The sequence below is a fragment of the Symphalangus syndactylus genome, chromosome 4, assembly GCF_028878055.3.
Source record: "Symphalangus syndactylus isolate Jambi chromosome 4, NHGRI_mSymSyn1-v2.1_pri, whole genome shotgun sequence".
NCBI classification, from domain to species: Eukaryota; Metazoa; Chordata; class Mammalia; order Primates; family Hylobatidae; genus Symphalangus; species Symphalangus syndactylus.
In genome coordinates, this window is record NC_072426.2 from 46055401 (window position 1) to 46076715 (window position 21315).

The 21315-nt window shown below is 53.5% G+C and overlaps 1 protein-coding gene across 2 annotated transcripts in view; it reads left to right on the forward strand.

Moving 5' to 3' along the window:
- CDH23 (cadherin related 23) overlaps nt 1-21315 on the forward strand; it is a 419760-nt gene that overhangs the window by 116424 nt on the left and 282021 nt on the right. The window lies entirely within an intron of this gene.

Sequence of the window (21315 nt, forward strand, 5' to 3'; positions counted from 1 at the left end):
TCATGGGGCAGCAGGGAGCCGCACTGGCAAGGGGACGAGGGGTCATGTCCCTCCTCTCCCACCCTTGGGCTGGGGGCCAGCCTTTTCCACTCTCCTGCTTCAGGAGATGTGACTTCCAACACTCAGCCCTGTTGGAATCCCCTGGGATTCTCCAAAGGCCTGTGCCTCCAAGGAGAGAGTCTCTTCAAGTCATTCATTCATTTATTTAACAAATATTTATTGAATGTCTGCTGTGGGCTTGGCTCTGAGCCAGGCTGTCATTGTGCAGAGACCTGGGAGGCCACAGGAATGTGGAATGACAGGAGTTAGAACTAGAGGCAGGAGACCCTGGCTCCAGCCCCTGCTCTGTTCCCAGCTTGCTGGGTGTGTTCGGGCATGTCACTTCACCTCTCTGTGCCATGGCCCTCCTTATCTAATAAAAACAAAGGGCAGGTGGATAAAGTGGCCTGCGTGATACCCATCTGACAAGGAGAGGGTAGGCTGAGAGGGGCCAGCTGCAAAGGACACACTGTCCTTGGAGGAAGGCCCACGTGGTTTACTTGCTCGTGTGTAAACATCCCCGGTTGCTTTAGTGGCCTGATACTCGATGCCCTGCTTGAGGCTGCTCAGTGTGGCCAGTGGGGATGTGGTATCAGCTGGACGGAGGCCTGGCTACTCCTGATCTGAGGTACCTTGGCACTGACCAGCCCTGGCCTGGTGTGGTCACCTGAGCCGGAACCTAGCTGCCTGGCTCTGACCGCGGCTGGGGTACCAGCCCAGAGTCTACTGGCCCCTGGCCCGGAAATGAGCCCAAGGTTTCCTGCTTGCATTGAGGTCACCCTGGAAACCCCAGACCCCTGCCCTTTAGAGTGTGATTCAGCAGCAAAGGGTCCTGCAAATGTGAACAGGGTGAGGATGCAAGCCAGAGAAATGGGGTGAGGGAGTACTGCAGACCCTGTTAGGTGTGAATGCCAGGGTCTGCCAGGGTGATCAGAGAAATCTCAGCAGGCTTCCTGGAGGAGGTGGGTTTCCAGCAGAGTCTGGCTGAGGTAAGCAGTGGTTGCTCTTGTGCTGTCTCGTGGGAAGAGAGAAACTGGAGTCAGGATACCTGGGTTCTAGTCTGCTGGCTTCAGGCCCTACAGCTTTCAAACTAGGGAGTTGAACCCAGCCCCTTCCAGGGCTGACATCCCATGATCAGAGGATGAAACCCAGCAGGAGAAGCTCCTTCCCATCCTTCAGCACCTTATCGTTCTTTGCAGGATGGCAGAGAAGCTCTGGTGGTCGCCTCCATCCATTCAATTCCTCTCTTGGCCATCTCAGCCATCTAGGGCCCTAATAATGATAGAGTCTGTTGTGTGCAGAACCCAGGGATTGGCACAGGGAGTAAGTTACAGGGTGGCAAATCCAGATCTATCTAAGGAAGAGCTTCCTAATAATAAGACTGCCCACACACACCCATGCACACACAGTCTATGCCCCTGCCTTGCTGAGAATGTGCTGAGCTCCCCATCCCTGGAGTTATGCAAGCGGAAGTAGAAGGACCACTTCTCTCCAGCCATCTAGCACTGCGTGTTGGGGAAGTGATGAATCAGGGGGTCCCAAACATGCCCCAGCAGAATTTCCCAGGGGACTGGTTAGGGCCTCTGTAATTGTGAATTCCCGACCCCTGCAATTGTGAATCAGTAGGCTGGGGAGAGCCAGCCCATGAAGCTGCATTTTTGACAAACTCCTCTGGTAATAGTGAGAACAGCCAGGTCTGGGGAGCCTTGGAGGATCCCACTAGAGGTGTTCTGAGAGGTGCTGAGGGTAGCCCATCTTGGATGTGGACTTTCAGCCCCTCCATGGCTGCCTGGAGACATGGCCCACCTGGACCCAAGTCCTCAGGCTAGGAACAGCAGGGAATGGGAGGCGGTTCAAGGCCAGGCATTGCCCCGCTGCCTGCCTCTCCTGGGCCCCCACTCCCTCTGAAAGCCTCTGCCGGGTCCAGCCCCCAGCTCAGGAGAAGCTGGGCAGGTGTGTTTGAGTTTGTTTGTTCTCGTTCCCCTCCTGCCCACCCCACTCCCCTCACTAAGCTGTTCTCCATGTAATTATCCATTTTATCAGGGTGAAAGGCCCTACAATTCACTTGTCGAAGTCCTAACGAGGCAGCGTAGATGCTTTCAAGTCCGTAAAGAAAAGGGAAATCCTGCTAGAATTGGCAACTTAATTCACCAAGCCAGCCTCGACAGACCTCATTAAGTCCCCGTGTATTCATTTCAAGCTAATGGCTGTCATGCTGACTGCTGTTTGATTTGCTGTAATAGACTTTTATGGCGTTCCAATTTGCTCAAACGTGTTTGCCTGTGTCTGTGCCCAGCGGTGCTGCTCCAGTACCTCTGTTAGGGGCGCATGCCCGCCTCGCTGACCTTCAGCACTGCCCCCTCCCTGCTCCTCCCAGGGCCACCCCCTCAGCCCTCCAGTGTGCCCCAGGGAGGTGACTCTGGTGCTGGGGTGTTTAGGCGGGAGGATGGGTGTGAGGTTAGAAGTCAGGTGGTGCCAGGTGGCTCACTGGGTCAGGGAATCTGGAGGACCTGCTGGAGTCTCAGAGATGGCTGTCCTTGAAGTTCTGACAAGTTCAGCCTCCTTAGCTGGGCAGTCTAGGCCTTTATGCATCTAGCATCAGCCTACCTTTCCCAACTTATTTTTCAGTATTCTCTTCTGCTATTCCTTCATATGAACTCTCCTATCAGCCATAGAGCCAATTCAATGGCAATGGATACCTGTCTGTTTCTCTCTCTCTCTCTCTCTCACACACACACACACACACACACACACACACACATTGTACTTTTCTAACTAGTACTGGAGTTCAGCCTAATTCAACTCTGCCTGTTGTTCAAAGCCCACATCTCACCTACCATGCTCGGATCTGCCCAATTTTTTTTTTTTTTTTTTTTATGAACACAGCAAACATTTGTTGAACAGCTACTGAGCAGGGTCCAGGGATTCTGAGCTGACTTGGGCATGCAGGGTAGGAAAAAATGCTACCGTTTCCCAACTGTGTGACTTTAGACAAGTGACTTAACCTCTCTGGATTTCAGCTTTCTTATCTGTAAGATGAGCAACAATATCTGTCTTGCAGGATTGCTGTGAGAGAATGTAGCTAGGAAAAGTCCTTAGCACAGCCTGTGGCTCGTAGTGTATTCAATAAAATGCTGGTGGTGAAGACCAAGGTCTTTGTCCTTGGTGAAGGCAATTTTACTAAGAGAAAGTCAAGAAAGTGAATGTCTAACTACATCTAAATGTATTAAATGCCACAGTAGCTTTGTATGTGCACAGTGTATTGGAAACAGTGTGGTCTGTACATGGGGGCTATTTGTTTGGGGCCTTAGAGGCTGAGTAGGAGTTTGTTAGAGAAAGAGACTATGGTGTCTATGAATATCACTCACTTTCTGGGATCCTATAGCTTATTTTCATATATTGGAATTTCCCAGAGGAAAGTCAACTCTGATTTATGATTAGAGACACTGCTGAGGAGGGACAGTGGCTAAGTGGGTGTGTGTCCTTTGCAGGTCCCCACTGTTACCTCACAGAAACAAAGCCAGGCTGGAAGTGAGCCTCTGGGTCCTTGCCCAGGTCTCTGTGACAGGTCCTGCACAGATCCTTGTCCCATGGCCTCAGGTGACCAGCTTGAGGTGGGGATGAGTCTACTATGGGGAAGGGCTGGAGCTGGGGTGAGATCCTGGGGGCCTAAGAGATGGAGGGTCCTTGCCTGAGCCTCGGTGCTGGTTGGGATCAGGGTCAGAGCCGAAGCCACGCCTCCTGGCCCAGGGCCCCACTAACCTGAACCACCTCTCCGTGTCCCTTAACAAGGATGAAAGCTGCTCATTCCCTGTACCTCCTTACTAGAGATGGGAAAGCAGAGAGAAGGGTATCCCTGGATGCCATTTGTCAATGAAATCAAATACATAATTTATTTCTATGGTGACAGTGATAATAAATTAATTGTTGTTGTTGGTTTCCTGTGTGCCCAACACTCTTTTCTGCATGGGATCTCAGGGAGCCCTCACCACCACCTCCTGGGGCAGCCACTCTTGTCATTCCCATCCTACAGAGACAGACACTGAAGTAGGACAGTTACGTGGCGTGCCCAAAGCTAGTCAAGGGATGGAGCCAGGATTAGGAGGCAGGCCTGGGGTGGCACGACTTTTTGACAAGTAGCTTCACTTCTACCTGCAAAGTAGAAATAATTATACCTGCCTTGCAAACATTGTAGTGAGGATTAAAGTAAATGAGATCACTCACGTAGAGTGCTCAGCCCGGGGCCCGGGATAAGTGCGTGCTCAGGAAATGGTTGTGGCTGTTGTTTGTACGTCCATCTCTCCCGCCACACTAAGCAAGGACTGAGCTTGGTCATCTGTGCATCCTCAGCACCCTGCCCCGGTCCTGGCATATGGACTGTGCTCAGTGTCTTTTGAGTGAATGGAATTCACGAATGCAGACAGCCACGCAGCTCCCTCTGCCTCTTGGGTGGTGTGAGGACAAAAGGAGCATTTACGCAAAGTGCTTTGCCTCGGCCAGCTGGTCTACCGAGGTGAGGGCTTTCTTATTGTACATGGTCCAGGGCTGGGCGAGGAGTGGTGAGGCCTAGCACTGAACTGGCAAGGGCACTTTCACATGTGCCCTGCACTCCACTTTCCTCCCAGACACTGAAAGCATCCTTGCCCTCTGCTGGTGCCCACTAGTTCCTGGATCTCAGCCCTGTCATCCTGTGTGCTTTGGCATGTGAGCAGCCCTGGAGTGGTGGCCAGACAGGGTCCAGAGCATGCAGAGCTGGATTTGGTCCAAGAGGCCAACTTATTAGCACCCACCGCAGCCAGCAGCAGTGCCCCAGCTACCTTCCCGCATGGCGTGCCTGTCAGATGCTGAATGATTTATGAACTGCATCCTCAGGTTGCAGCGAGAAGCTGCGGGGGTAGATGCGAGGGGGCTCCCACTGGCTTGTGCCTGCCGTGGCCCCGGAGGTGACAGCTCCACTCATGAGCGTGTCAGCTCCCACGCCAGGAGAGGCAGCCCCTTGACAGGCCATATTAATTTATACCTTGGGGCCACGGGCCTTGGCGGCCCCTCTGCATCTATAACCATGCACCTATTGATCTGGGAGAGGGAGACCAATAAATCATCGCAGGGGCTCTGGGCTCCTGCCGGCCACAGCCAGAGTGGGTTTTTCTGGCTGAGCGGCAGCCCCAGATGATGTCTCTGGCCCTCGGCGACCACCCTGAGGTGCCTGCCCCTTCCCTGGTCTGTCCCCTCTGTCAGCACAGTGACACATGCCTGGAGCCCTGCTCTCTCGAAGCAGGCAGATGCCATTGCCCGCAGCAGCCAGGACAGCGAGCTCGGGGCTTGTAGTGGTGAAGCGACATAGCTTGTGGGCAGAGCAGCAGGGCTTTCTACACAGTCCTGAGGGGTGCGTGTGTGTGTGTGTGTGTGTGTGTGTGTGTGTTCTTATTTAAATAATATCGTCTTCTGTATCTCCCAGTGTTTTCATTATCTTTCATTTGTCCTCATGACAACTCTGTAAGTTAGGGGGGAATTATTCTTCCCATTTTATAGATGAAAGAAACTGAAGCCAAGACAAATTCCCTGACTTCTCCAAGTCCCCCAGAATCAAATAGGCCTGCAGCATGTTCCTTCCTGTGTCCTGCCTCCCAGAGGGCCCTTTGAACTCGTTCTCACCTTCCAGCATCTTTGCATGTATCGTTTTGCAATTTGCCATGGCCTGCTTTTGATTTGCCATAAGTTGCAGGGGTGAGGCCCTGATCCATCCCTGGGTGGGGGAAGCAACAGGGAACTCTGGGCCTCATGCACAGGCTCAGGGGGTCCAGTGGAGAAACTGTACTCAGAGCCCACTGCTGGCTCTCTGCAGTGAGGACCACGCCTGCTAGGCATCATTGTGTAGCTCAGGACCCAGCCACGGTCATAGTGACACCCCTTCCTTGTGGCCTGCTGTGTTAGTGTGCCGCAGAGGCACCTCCGTGATTTCAGTCATCAACTGTGCACACAGCATTGTTTGTGAGAAGCAGGTGATGACCCCCTTCCCCTGCCCACACACACACAGGCTAAATGCCAGCCTGCTCCCCTTGCCTGCAGGGAAGATTCAACATTTTCTGCCACCTCCTTCTGGTTCTTAGGTGCCAAGGAGGGAGTCAATGGGGTCCCACAAAACCAGGGCCCCGAGCTCAGCCCAGCCACACACTCAGAAGCTGCTTGCTTCCTCCTCCACCCAGTGGGGTGAAGCCAAGGACCCCTGGTCCCTCATATCCCCTGTAACACCACCTCTTCCATGCCCGTTGGGGGCGTGGCCAAGGCTGTGGGCGTCCTCCACCACCCTCAGCACCAGGAAAGAGGACAGCGCGGGAGCAGGAGATGGAGGGAGCCCAGCTGTAATTAAAATTATTATTTTGTTTTAATGGTAATAATATTCTTAATTACATCGGTTTCCTCGCCGATTCTAGCTAGGAGTCTTTGGGGGCCCATATAATTCTATTGCAATGACTGCGGGACCCTCTGCCATGAATACGAAGCAGGGTGACTGTGTGGAGCCCAGCTCTCAAGCATTAGGGATTCTATGGCACACACCGGGACACCTTTTATTGTGCCCCCTGCCCTTTAAATAAAGAACCTCTAAATGGAAGGAGATGATAGCTGCCTGCTAGTTCTGCTGCAGTGTTGGGCTGTCAACCCCACACGCGGAGTCCGTCTGCCATTTTTCAGCTCCTTTCTTTTAAATGGTCTCCTTGCCCCCGTGGTGGGGCCTGTTGGAGGGAGGGTACAGGGTCTTCTGTCTGTATGCCTTTTCCTCCAGGCAGTGGGGCACCCCAAGTGGGGGCAGACTTAGGAAACCAAGGGTCTAGAAAGGCCCCACCTACAGCCAAGGGCAGCTTTGTATCGTGAGAACCTGTGTCCATCTGTGACGTGGGGACCAGACTTCAACTGCAATGTGATGGGGCTGTGCACATGTGAGCTCTAACTGCACACTGGGAGGCCATAAGCAAGGTGTTAGCCTCTCTGAGCCTCAGTTTTTTCATCTGTAAAGTAAGGATGCGCTGAGTTGTGAAAGTTTAATGAGAGCATGTGTGTAAAGCACCACACACATAGGTTGTACTTGGTAACTGATGGGTATTACCTTTTTTTCTTTTCTTTTCTTTTTCTTTTTTTTTTTTTTTTTTTTTTTTTGAGACAGGGTCTCACTCTGTCACCCAGGCTGGAGTGCAGTGGCATGGTGCGATCACATCTCACTGCAGCCTCAACCTCCTGGGTTCAAGTGATCCTCCCACATCAGCCTCCCAAGTAGCTGGGACTACAGGCACGTACCAACATGCCTAGCTAATTTTTGTAATTTTTGTAGAGACAGGGTCTCACCATGCTGCCCAGGCTAGCCTCAAACTTCTGGGTCCAGGCAGCCTGCCTGCTGCGGCTTCCTAAAGTGCTGGGATCACAGGCGTGAGCCCTCTCGCCTGACCTGAAGAGTATTACCATTGTTATGGAAAGCTCTGAGAACTTCAGGAAAGTTGCCTGGAAGTCCGAGGAGCTCAACAGATGGACTCATCCCCGTAGACTGATTGGCTGAAGTCAGGGCATTGGTGATCAGGAAACTGACATTCCAGTGGCAGTCAGGAAATGTGTGGGAAACAGAAAACAAAGACATGGCAAGGGAAAAAAATGAAAGAGTCATCAAGAAACAGCTGGTAATAGGCCTGGAGTGTTCCATGTAGACTCTGTGAAACCAGCACAGGGTGACCCTGGAGGTGACTTAATCCAGGTGCACACTCTGTGGGCGAGCAACACACTGAGTAAGGGTCAAGGATCTGCCCGAGGTCACCCCGCAATTAGTGGCAAAGCATGGGCCATCAAAGGTGGCTGGGGAAGATTATCGGGAACTGGCTTCCAGAACCTATGAAACGGAGCCCAGCCCTGAGCCAGAGGCACAGCACTGCTTTCCCAGGTAAGGCCCGAGTGTCCAGAACAGGGCTGGGATGAGGGTCCTCCCCTCTGGGCAGCTCCCCAAACCCCATGAGTGGTAGGCCCGGACTGCTTTCTTGATGCAGGTCACAGGTGTCCACAGGTGTCTGATCGGCCACCAGCACACTGCTATTTTCTTCCTGTTTCTGGGGGCTCTAGGGTTTTTGTCTTGGTCCCTTCACTTATCCCAACAAGTTCAAGTATTGTCCAAACAGCCTGGGAACAGGCCTGGCAGCCCATGTGATATGGAGGCCCACCACACAACAGGCTTGTTTTGATGTGTGTGCAGGCTGCCTGACCCACCTTGTTTTCTACCAGGAGGGGGAAAACGAGAGAGCGCGAGCTTTGGGTTGATGGAATTATTATAATTTCTCTGATTCCTTAGCAGCCTTTAATTACTTAGCAACTTTGTGGTGTTGGCTGGAAGCTGTGAGGGCTGGGCTCTCCCTCTTTATAATAACCTTAAGTGGAAGCCACCTGTCCATCTATTAAAAAGCCCGCTCTTCTCTCCAGATGAGATAATGTCACCAAGAGATGTCACCTGGGGCATAATCACTAGATACAATGTAATTGTCCCCACTCACTGTCTTCATCATTGATCAGCCAGCCCACCTCCCAGGTGTGGGGCACTGCCAGCCCCAGGGAGCCCAATGCCCACTCACGTCCTTGCCCTGGAGGGTTGTGGGCTCAGACTGGTCCCCTCTCCCAATCCTGCTCCCAAGAGAGGGAAATGGTGTGGGAGGCCTTTTCCCACTGACCCCTTCCCATCCCTGCACCTCCTAGTCTGAGCCCACACTTCCCACCATTGCCGACACAAACCCTGCATTTCAGAAATCCATCCCATCCGTGTGAGGCTTTGAGCCCCTGGTGTTCCTGTCATTCCTATCCCAATACCAAGTGGTCACTTCCCTGCCGCCCAGCCTTTGTTCCTGCTGTGCCCTCCCCTGAGAGGCTGCCATCCAAGCCCACAGCACCATCTTCCTTCCTGCCATGAGCCAAACCCGACACTTCCTTCCTCAGAACCATCTGGTGGGAAAGGGTAGGGGAGGTTGGTCCTTTACCCCCATTCTACAGATAGGCAAGCCAAGTGCTAGAGATGTCAGAGCACATATACCCTTCAGAAGCAGCTGCTGAGGGCTGGCCCCAGGCTCTTCACTTAGTCCTCTCTCCTCTGGATTTGGAGGCACAAGTCTCTGCTCCTTATACCCACCCATCTGAGCTTCTAAACCCCCCTCCCAGGTGGGCCCTCTGCCTCTTGACCTTGGCCCAGCCTTTCCTTCCTGGGGTGGCCCCGGCCCCCCACCTGCAGACAGGAGCGGTCGCCTGCCTGTGCACAGTAAGACAAGTGCAGCTCAACCCGGAGTCTTGGGCGAGTCGCCTCACTTCCAGGGCTCGGCTGCTCCTCTGTAAATGCTCATCCTGGGCCTGTCCACTCCATGCTGTCTGGAGCTTAAAGCCTCATGCCAGTGGCATGAATTAATTCCTAGAGTATTTTTTCTGGTGGCCCCCACAAGCTTACACAGGTTTTGTTTTGTCTTATTTTTTGAGGAAACGTATTACTTAAGCTTACATATGGAGAAGCAAATACTCATAAATATTCAGCTTTATGAGTGATTGCAAAGTGAATGCATTTGTGCAACTGCACCTGGATTGAGGAGCAGAGCCTCGCCAGCATCTAGAGATCCCACTGTGCCTGTCCCTGTCACTCTCCCTTCCCTTAAAGGTAGCCACTGTCCTGGCTTCTAACCCCGTGGCTTGCTTTTGCCCATTGTCATTTTGTTATATCCATTCCAGTGGGTTTCTGTTATCATGTAAGCCCCTGGGAGCAGGCAGCCAGCTTCCTCTTGGGGGCCACTTCCCACACTGGTTACGAGCACGGTATTAGGAGTACCACAGAACAGTTTGAATCCTGCTCTTACCACTTACATCTGTGCGTCACTGGGAAGCTTACTGTCTCTGATCAAATGCGTGTGGTGCTGACACAAGGTCACCACTGTGCAGGTGATATGGGACAGTCCGCCTATACATTGCATGGACCAGGGGGAGCTAACCCCTGTGGTCATTACCTTGAGACACTCCCTCGTCCAGGGTCATCTTTCAGGTGGATATGGAGCTGCCTAGACACTGGGATGAGAGGCTGGATGGGTGAAGGGGAATCACAGGGAGGTGAATGGGATGGGGGAAAGTTGGATTGAGAGGAAGGAGAAGGGAAAAAAGGAGAAGGGGCTTTTCCCCTCATACTGTTTCCTTCCATCCTCAGTGTAGTCCTTCCAGTTGGTAAGAAAGGTGTGATTGTCTCCATGTTAGAGCTGGGGAAAAACACCCAGAGAGGTTAAGTGACTTGTCCAAGATCACACAGCTTGTCTCACATCTTATTGCTCTTGTCTGCCCCCCAAAGCAAGCCCAAATGCATTTAACCCCCGGAGTAGCCACTCAGGGTTTGGGGTTTACTGCCCGGCTGCTGCCTTTAGAGGAGCCAGCCCTGAGACAAGAAGGTGGAAGCAGGGAGGGTGTTTGGTTAGGGGAGGGATTCATCCAAGATGACCTTTATTGTGTTCCAGCACCTTCAGCCTCCCACAAAGCTGCTGTTCATATCAGCAACCCAATCTCAGTCCTGCATGGGAAAGCACAAAAATCTTTAAAGGCTTCTTAGAGGCTTGAACTGATTGTTTTTTTCCTTTCCTGGTCAAGGCTGGGGCAGGGCCAGGGCAATGGGAGAAGAATAATAAATTCTTCTAAAGCATTGTCTTTCTCCTCACCTCCCCCCAGACCATCAGATCCCTCAAACTCGGGGACTACCAAACCTTAGAAAAAAATATTCCGCCCAACACAGCCCAAAAGATGGAGATGGAGGGAAATGCAATAGCAGCTATTGGGGCGGAAAGCTCTAAATGGTGTGGAAGTAATGCCTAAAGTGTGCTGGCGATTACAGACATTTCCACGGAGCCACACACGGGAGGCACGGGTCGGCGCCAGCAGCCGGGGGGAAATAAATAAATAAGTGAGCAAGCCTCGGAGATCCCGTTTAACCGTTGCGGTGCAGAAGGGAGGGATGGGGCAGGTCACTGGTGAGGGGCAGGAGAACGGTAGAGAGACTCATTCATGTATTCTCCATTCATCCATCTATTCATTCAAATGTATTGAGTTCCTGGGATGTGCCAGGGCTGTTGCAAAAACCTTTCTGTGGTGCTCTCAGGCTGACGACCAGAAGCGCGGAAGGCTGGCAGGGTCTCATCCTGGGCCCCTCTCCAGCCTCCCCTTAAACATTCCTTCCCCTGCTTTTCTGTTTTCCTGCATCTCCACCTTCTTTGTGGTCCCCAAGGGCACTAGGCCACAGGGCCTTTGCACTGCCTTTCCACCTCCCTGAAACACATCACCCTCCCCGTTTTTCATGAACTCCCAACTTCTCCTGGGATCTCCCATTCCTGATTCATCCCTTCCCCCAATGCAGAAAGATTCTTCTGTTCTTGGGCTTTCAGAGCAGCAGAGCTTCTATAGCTTTGATCTTGAGGTGTAATTACTCACGTATATGCAGGACTATTTGATCACTGTTAGCTTCTCACAGGTGACTGGGAGCTCTGTGAAAGCAGGGGCAGGGACATGTGGCTTTCCACCGTGGACGGACCCTCAGGGCCTGGCGCACGGTGGAGACTCAGTGGATTTGTTGCATGATGCCGTCCCTGCCCTCAGGGAGCTTCCTCCCCTTCCTCTGTAGCCCATATCCTTTAAGAGAGACATTCCATGAACCAGCCCTTGGTGCGCTCTCTTCCGAGACCCATGCTGAAGGTAGCTCAGAAGTGCAGTCCGAGCTCCCTGCCAGGCTGTGGGAGAAGGGCAGAGTCTGGCCTCGTCAGAGTCAAAGGCAGCTAGTGGCAAAAGGAGGATGTCTTGCTCAGGGCTACTGGAGGAAATCGCGTCATCTAATGGGGCTGGAGTGTGGTAAGCAGAGTAATGCCCCCTTATCCACCAAAGACGGCCACATCAGAATTCCTGGAACCTGTGACTGTATGACCCCACATAGAAAAGGGGATTTTGCGGTTAAGGACCTCTCTGTGAGGCCCCTGTAATCACCAGGGTCCTTATAAGAAGGAGGTAGGAGGGTCAGAGGAGAAGACATGACAGTGGATGCAGAGGTGAGTGGGGGGATCTGAGGTTATTATGTTGCTGGCTTTGAGGATGGAGGAAGAGGACAGGAGCCAAAGAATGTGGGTGTCCTCTAGAAACTGAAAAAGGGACGGAAACAGGTTTCCCTTAGAGCCTCCAGAAGGAACACAGCCCTGCGACACCTGGATTTTATTTCATTTTATTCTTTACCTATTTTTTGAAACAGTCTTACTCTGTCACCCAGGCTCTAGTACAGTCTCAGCTCACTGCAACCTCTGCCTCTCGGGTTCAAGTGATTCTGCTGCCTCAGCTTCCCAAGTAGCTGGGATTACAGGCGAGCACCACCATGCCCAGCTAATTTTTATATTTTTAGTAGAGACTGGGTTTCACCATTTGGCTGGGCTGGCCTTGAACTACTGACTTCAAGTGATCTGCCCACCTCAGCCTCCCAAAGTGCTGAGATTACAGGCGTGAGCCACTGTGCCCGGCTGACACCTGGATTTTAGCCCCCTGAGGCCCGTGTTGGACTTCTGACCCTTAGAACCGTAAGGTGATAAATCTGTGTTGTTTTAAGCCACGAAGTGTGTAGTAACTTGTTACGGCAGCCACAGGAAACTGATGCAAGGTGCTTTGGAGGCAGAGCAGTGGGACATGCATTCTAAAGTGCACCCCTGCAGCACCCCCAGGCTCTGCCTGCCTTGCTTCTCTGTGGCCCTTCAGGCAGGAGGATGGAAGCAGGTTGTCTGCACAGCAGTGGGAGGCTGGTGGTTGTTGGGAACAATCCACGAGGGCCAGCCGTGAGCAGAGCATCCAGGACTAGGGAGGGCAGCTGGCTGGGAAGAGGCCCCATGGAAGCCAGGAGGGGTGGAGTGGTGGAGTCCAGGAGCCCAGAGCTGCCAGCTGCAGGCAGGAACCCATGCCATAGGTGTGGAGAGAGGGAGAGCTGGCAGGTACGGGGTGCTGGGGGTGCTACATCCAACAAGTGGCCACCACGCTGCTGGGACACCACAGAGGAGGGTTCAGCAGGGGCCTGAGCATCCGTGACCCTCCTGGGAAACCTGGCTTCTTGGCAGCAGCCCAGAAACCAGAGAAAGAGGAGTCCCTGCTTGGCTTGCTACAGCAGAGTGGCAGAGGCATGCTGGAGTGTTGCTTCCATGTGCCAACCCCACCCTCATTCATTCATTCATCTACTCACTCACCAAACATTGCCTGAGGGCCTGCTGGGTGCCAAGCCCATGCTTGGTGCTGGGGACACAAGAGGAATGAATCCCTGGCCTCCAGCAGATCCTGGCTGAAAGCCTTCACCCACAGCAACAGGATGCAAGACCCAGTGCTTGAGGACCCAGACAGCCACCAGCAAAAGCTCGGCCCTCTGCATCGCTGAGGGGTGGAGCAGGGGGTTCACTCATCCCAGCTTTGGTACTACAAGAAAGCCAGGCCCTGCCTTGGTTCCCAAGTCCCTGGTCCTCCCGTGTCCTCCATGTATCAAGCACATCTTCCTCCAGGCGGTAGAATTGGGTCAAATGAGCTTCAGATGAGCCTAGCAAAGTGGCTGTCCCTGTCCTGTCCCACCCCTACACTTGCCCCCACTGCAGCATCCAGCGCTCACCTGCTGCTCTCCACGTGAGCCCGGGAGACAGGAAGAGGGACTGCCTGGGTCTGAGGTGAGCAGAGGGACCTCCCCTGTTTCTGAGCTCTCTGCCTGCTTCTCTATTTCTGAGGTGGGCGGAGGCCCCAAAAGATGGAAAAGGGCTGCCTGAAATTAGGGGCATGAAGGAGGAAGGGGCAGGGCACAGGCCCGGCATGGGCTCAGATAGACTGTTCCATGCCCTGACCTCCTTCTCCAGTTTCTGCTTATGCCACTCGTCTGACACCTGGGACCTCTTAGTCTCAAGCTCCAGGATTCACAAATGATAAAAAATGGGGTCTGTATCTTATCATTTCCTTGAACCTCTAGAGCCCAGGGGTACTGGACGGAGGGGAAACGCTGAACAGCAATAATAATAACGATCATGGAGACCGCATGCGTCACTCGGGTGCTTTTTATAACCAATCTGTGGCCGAGGCATTGGGATTCTCCCCCTTTTAAAAATGAGGAAGCTGGGGCCCAGAGAGGTTAAGTCTTGCCCACGTCACAGAGCAGAGATGGGATGTGGACTCTGTCAGTGACTCCTAGCGCCCCTTACCACGCTGCACCTCTGTTGACCAAGGACTGGGCTGCAGAGGCGTTTATGTCTCGAGTGTCAGGTGCATGTGGCCGGGGTTCTCAGAGAACCCAGCAGATGACAGACCATTGTGAGACTGGTGCTGGGCTCGTAGGGCAGGACGCTGGACTGTGGCACCTTGCAGACTTCCTGAGGTCTCCCGCCACCCCTCTCCCTCCAGCCCCACCCCAGTGCCCTAGGTCAGCATAGGACAGAGTGGAGTGGGGACGCCAGACACCTCTCTCAGTCTTAGAGAGCCAGGCTGGGCAGCTTGTTCCTGGAGAGACAGCCTCCCGCCCCTGCACAGGGCATGCACGCGTGCACACACCTCAGCTGCCACAGCCGCTCTGCCTCCTTTTGTCCCGGGTGTCTCCCTCACGGGTCAGTGCCCCCAAGTGCTAAATCATGAGCAAATCGGCCACAGCCAGTGGGAGGCCAGCAGGACACAGGGAGGGGATGCTGCCATCAAGGCCATTAGCACTGAGCTGGCCAGGTCGACGCAGCACAGCTGATTGGAAGAGAGCAGCCCAGCCTCCTCCTCTGGGCCCTGTGTGTAGCCCTTCAAGGTGTGACGTGGGACGGGACACTGTGGGATGTGTGTGCTGTCTGATCATTCACTGGACGTGCACAGTTCATGGCCTGGACGCTTGGTTTTGTCTCCCCGTGAGAACAGTGTCCACATGGGGACAGTTTCTCCCGTGCCTGGGGTGGTTTAGAGGTGTTCCATCTTCAAGATAGCAGAGAAGCAAGACCAGGGCACCAGGAGCTAGCCAGGCCTGGGTGTGAATTCTGACCCTGCATAAGTGATTTCGTCCCTCTGAGCCTCAGTTTTTCTCATGTGAAATGGTGACGATCACAAACTTTATAAGGCTTCTGCAATGCACATGAAGCACTTAGGAACAGGACTTGCCTGTTTCAGGGGACCCTTGCATGTCACTTCCAGCATAGAAGAGGAGAGATCAGCATAGAAGAGGAGAGATCACCCGGACCCTTTTGGCTGGAGCAGACCTCACCTCCCTGGTTCCCATGGCTGGACTGGGATGTTTCCATATGCTTGGGGGCCTCTCATCTCATCTCTCTGGGCCTCAGTTTACCCATCTGTGCAGTGGGGTTAATAACCTTGACTCTGGCTAGCTTCCCAGCTGGTCAGTCTTATAAGAAACACATGAGCCAAAGGGTGTGTAATGCCATGTAAACCAAGAGTCTAGCTCCCCAGGCCGTGGCCTGGCTGAATAATGCCATCATGCCATGGCACTAAGAAGGGTCTGGTAGCATTCCTGTGCCCAGGAAGAGAAGACAGGGCTACCGTGACAAGAAAGACCATCCTGGGGTAGGTGGGGTATGTCACTCCACCGCCAGGCCTCTTGGGACTTGGGTCTCGGTGTTCTCTCCCTAAAGAAGGTCATGGGTCAATCAAATTCTAACAGTTAATGTAGAGGCAGGGCATACGTTGGTAAACTGAGGCCTGGGACCTCAGTGCCCCCTCAGCCTGGCCAGTGCCTTGGGACAGGTCCCTTCCCATAACTCACCCAGAGGGCTGAGCAGTGACTGTCAGGCAGGCAGGCCCGTCCCTTCTGCACGGCTGGCCTTGCAGCCGGGCCTGCGGCAGACACGGCTTTTTTGTTTTTGGTTAAAAAGCCTCATCGGAGCGTTATGATATTGGAATGTGAAGGGTAATTGAGCTGAAAGCTATTCTCTTCCTGCGACCAGCACGATAGGAGTGATTGAGGTGCCCGGGCCTCCGCAGCAGCCTGGGAATCCTGATGAAAGGTCTGTGGAGAGATGGGGGTCTATTGGCAAAGAGTAGAGCCAGGCCCCCAGAACCCTGTTCCCCACCCTGGGGGCCCAAGCCTGCCCTGCAACATGCTCCCCTGGGACTCTGAGCTGCCAGGCTGGGCCTCCGCCCACCTGGGGCAGATAGCCAAAGCCCCCACATGCTGGCGATGGGGGAGGGTCTCTGATGATAGGTCTTTGAGCAGGGGGACGGGGCACTGCACTAAACCAGCAGAACAGGCTGTTTCCTGCGCCCCCAAGCCCCCTGCTCACTGCTTTGTCTTCGGTTAGCACACGTCTGTTTCCCCTGTTCTATGGGAGAGTCTCTCTCTCTACTTTGAGTCTCTCTTCCCCCATGTTCTACTCCACCTCTGCCACTATTTGGACAACCCCAGTGTTTTCTCAGCCATATTTTAACACACATGTGAGTCAGCTGAGCATTTGTTAAAATGTGGATCCTGATTCAGTAGCTCTGGGTGGGGCCTGAGACTCTGTTTCCACTAAGCTCCCAGGCGATGCCAGTGCTGCTGGTCCTCCCACCTCACTTTGAAGACAAAGGTTCTAGGAAGCAGCCAGGGCCATGGGCCAAGCAAGAGTGACCCAGATGTTCAACACAGGACTCAGATGCGAGGGACCCACCCAGGATGACAACAGCCAGTTCTGGAGCAGGGCCGCCCTCTGGGGTCGTGCATGTAGTATCCGGTGCAGGGAGGAGAGCGCTGGTGAGATGCAGCCCAGCACTGCTCACTGCTCAGGAAGCTGCATATCCTGGAGCGGGGTGGCCTTGTCTGGAGGAAGGAGCATGCTTTTCTCGGCACAGAGGGGCCATTTGCTCATGGAGATGTGCACTCACAGGGTAGGGTCCACTCTGAAGGGTGTGTTTTCTAAGTTATCACAAAAGCACCAGATGGCATGCTTCTGCATATCCCTATTCCTCCCTCCATCACACACCCTTCCAATCTCAGAACATCTACCAGAATATGGAAATCGAGGAGAAGGGAAACTAGACTGCATCACACTCATACTTCAAGACTGTCTCTCCCTTATTCACCCCCAGCTCCACCTGGCTGGGTGGCTCCGGGCCACCTGAGCCCTACAAGCCCAAGAAACAGGCCCTTTTCTGCCTCCCACCTCCTCCTTACCCACGGAACTCAGCTGGAAGGGTTAAGCTAGGACAGGCCCCTCTCACCCAGCCTGGGGTGGGAACAGGTCTGCTGCAAGGAGGAGGTCCTTAAGGAAAGAGACTCTGACCCACCCCAGCCTGCAGCTTACCCCTCTCTGAGGTCCACTTGTAACTCCCTCTGGGGCTGGATGGAGACTCAGGCATATGCACACATACACACATACAGACACACACACATGCACACATACACACATACAGACACACACACACACACACACACACATTCGCCAGACTCAGTCTCTGCCTGGCCGGTTATTAATTGCCATGCGGGCTGAGCTGAATGGGTCCCATTAATATGTGCTTCAGCAGCTCCTAGGAGCCCGGGCTGATGCTGGGATGCCACAGCTTATCTCTGTCAGCCAGGCTTTCCTTACACAGGACTCCACTGGCATATAACAAGCCCTCCTTGGGGGCTCTGGACCCGTCGGCCAGGCTGGGTGAGGAGAGAGAGGGCCACCACTCCCGGCTCGGTCTGGCCAGCTCAGGCCTTCCACTCACCCTGCCGGTGCCCACAGTGGGGCCCCTCAGCAGCCAGAGTCACAGTCCCAGGACAGGTGAATAGGCCTCTGCAGACTGCCAAGCCGTACTCCACCCCCCACCTGGCCTGAAGCACTCCCTTTCCACTCTGTGTTGCTCTGCTAAGGACCATGGGGATTTGCTGTCATTCTTGTTGGCTGGCTGGCATGGCATCGGGGGGCAGGTGTGTGAGGCTGGTCTCTTGAGGTCTTGCATGTGAGCAGAGCTATCACATCTTTCTCCCTCTTTCCCAAGCACCTACCATTCCGACAGTCTCATCTCACATGTCCCCAACCAGGGCTGGCATTCACAGCCTTCGTGACCATCAGAAGAGGGAGGAGTCGGAACACGCATCTCCCCAACCTTCTGTCCAACCAATGCACGGCATCATGTGCAGGTAATCCTTACCGTACATGTCCCATGGGCCAGAAACTGTGCTCAGCACTTTCTAGGCATCGTTTCATTCTTCGACTACCTTGGAGGAAGGCTCATTCACTCTTCCCATCGTGTAGATAAAAAAGCAGAGACCCAGAATGTGACTGCCCCGGGTTACACAGCTGGCCAGCAGACCTCAGAATATGCATGATACATAGAGAGCCTGTTTGAACACCTTGCTTTGGCATGAGGCTCTTGGCTCTGTGGCAAGTTCAGGCATCGCTACATCATAAGAAAATTCTTCCTATGTCAAGCTGGCATAGGCCTCCCTGCCATTTGCACCACATGGGTCCAGGTTTGCTGGCTGGGATAGGGTCTATGACAGTGCACTCCTGAGAGGCTGCCATGGGGTTGAACCCAGCCCTTGGGCCCAGCAGCAGCAGCGTGTGAACCTCTGACTAGCTTGTAACTGGCTTACCAGGGTTTATAAAGAGCAAAGAGGCCTCAGAGCTGTCCTTCGTTTGCCAAGACCCCCCCAGCTGTGGACCCTTGGGCTGCATTCTAGCTTTTTGCCAGTGCAATCAGTGTCCCCTCACTCCTTGCATAAGGTCATAAGCCCAGCATCACCTCTTCATGATTCTGAACCTCCATTGACACCCACATGTCTCTAAAAATATTATATTTTCCAATTCTAAGATGCCCATTTGCCCCTTGTTTTAAAATATATGCAGTTGAAATGTGTGTGAGTTAGTCGCCCACAGCCCTTGCCTGCACAAGTAGTAGCCGCACTCATCCCACTAGAGTGACTGCTCTGTGCTCATTAGCCTTGGGAAAGCAGGCATGGCTTACCCTTCCCAGCCCTAGGGTAGGGATGGGGAGCCAGGCTGGGTAGGGAGGGGGAGCTGAGGTAGGGGCTGAGGACCAGAGAGCCTCCATGGGCCATCACTGCCCTTGTCTTCCTAGCCATAGACAACCCCCATATTTGGCACTTCCTGTGCAGGCAGGAAGTGGTGACATTTTTGACTCCTACACATAGGTTGGTTCTGTGTCACCGTGGTGCCTCAGGGTCAGCTTTGGACCAAGATCTTCTTTATAGCCTTGGTCTCTGAATGTGTGATTCAGAGCCAAAGAGGGGAACAACAGTGTCAGTGTTTCCGTTCTGCTCACAAATTTGATTTTCTAAGGAGTTGAAGAGTTTGGAGCTGAACTAAATGTTGCTCAGTCTTGTTCAAAAGGCCCTTAGTCCCCAGGGAAACTACCAGCCAGCTCCTCCCAAAAATGGGGAGTCCCTCAGAGAGACCCCAGAGCAAAAGGTAGGAGAAGCTGTTTGGGAGCCAGGAAGGAGGGGCTGAGACTCCTCCAGGGGCCTAAGATGGGGAACTGAGTCAGCTTGAGGCATCAGGACCTTTGCAGGGAGCCCAGTCAGCCTTCTCCTACCCCCACAACAGCCCTTCCCAGAAGCCCTTGGGCAAGGAGCCTCTAATTGATGAACTTGTTCCTCTGTAGTTGTCACACGTCTTCAGTTCATTACAGCCCCATCTGCCTCTCACAGAGACTGCTCTCCGCCAGCCTCCTGGCTGCGTCTGAGGGAGAGAGCGCCTGAAACAGAGCAGCTGGGCTCTGAGGCCCCGATTACCTTGGAGAGTCCAATCAGGGTAATGGCAGGCCCTTCTTTAGGAGCACTGAGCATCAGGGGTGGAGGGGAGCTGGTGGAACTTGGAGAGGTGAGTTAACTCTTAGCCTTCCAGATTGTGGCCAGGCACACCCCACGGCAGAAGCCCTCCCAGGGGGGCCCTCTCTGAGGTCCACTTGTAACTCCCTCTGGGGCTGGATGGAGACTCAGGCAACCTGACCTTTTGAGTCCCCAGCCCTGAGCTCTCCTTATACTAAGGTCTTCTGATGAGTAGGATTAAGTTTGATGTTGGCAAGTTTTTTTGTTGTTGTTTTTTTGTTTTTGTTTTTTGTTTGTTTGTTTGTTTTGAGACAGAGTATCACTCTGTCATCCAGGCTGGAGTGCAGTGGCATGATCTTAGCTCACTGCAACCTCCACCTCCTGGATTCAAGCGATTCTCCTACATCGGTCTCCCGAGTAGGTGGGATTACAGGCATCCACCACCATGCCTGGCTAATTTTTTTTGTATTTTTTAATAGAGACGGGGTTTCACCATGTGGGCCAGGCTGGTCTGGAACTCCTGACCTCAAGTGATCCACTCGCCTTGCCCTCTCAAAGTGCTGGGATTACAGGCGTGAGCCACTGTGCCTGGCCGAGTATTTTTAATTGTCTGTGTGTGCCCAGCTCTGTATCTGGCACTGTGGGTGTGACACTCTCCCTGTGTTCTGGCCTCTCCTGGGTGGGACTATGTCTTTGTAGACCATGGATTGCTGGCACTGCCTGCCCCGAAGGCGGCTTGGAGAAGCGGCATGGTGTGCTCTGGAATCACAAGACCCCTCTGATTCTCATCCCGTTTCTGCCATCAGTCAGGTGACTTTGAGTGTCACTTATTATCTGGACCTTGGCTTCCTTGTCTGCATAATGAGGACAGGAATACCTCCCTGCCACCTCACAGGGTTAGGCCGTGCCATGCTGTATTTAGCCTCTGATTTTATGGGTAACAAATTCGACAAATACTCAAATACTCATTGGCTTCTCGGATGTGGAAGACACGCAAATGAAACACCGCCCTGCCCCGCAGAAGCCTGTGGTCTAATGAAGGAGACAAGTAGAAACCTACACAATTGTGACCCCAGGCTGGCTGGACACAGCACACACACACACACACACACACACCCCAGCTGGGGCTGCAGAGGCCAGAAGGCACTTAGTTGGGGCAGCCTGTTAAAAGCATAGGTGATTAGAGGACCCAGCACATCCCAGTCAGTGGTTTGGATTTTCTCCTCTTTGGCACTGGAGAGGTTGGAGGGCTTTGGGGTCAGGGAAGGATGCAGTTGTAGCTCTGCTTTTGGGAGGGGTCTCTGGTGGCTGCAGAGATGGTAGATGGGGTGGCAGAGCAAGACGTGCAAATAAATATTCTCTCCCCCAGCCCGCTCTCATCACCAGCTGTCTAAATCTATAACTGTTCTAGGAAAGAGATCTCGTCCCACTTCCCATTTCCTGGCATTATTTTTTCCTGAGGTTTCAGAAAGCAGCACCTTTGAAGCTCCCACTGTCCCCTCCTCATT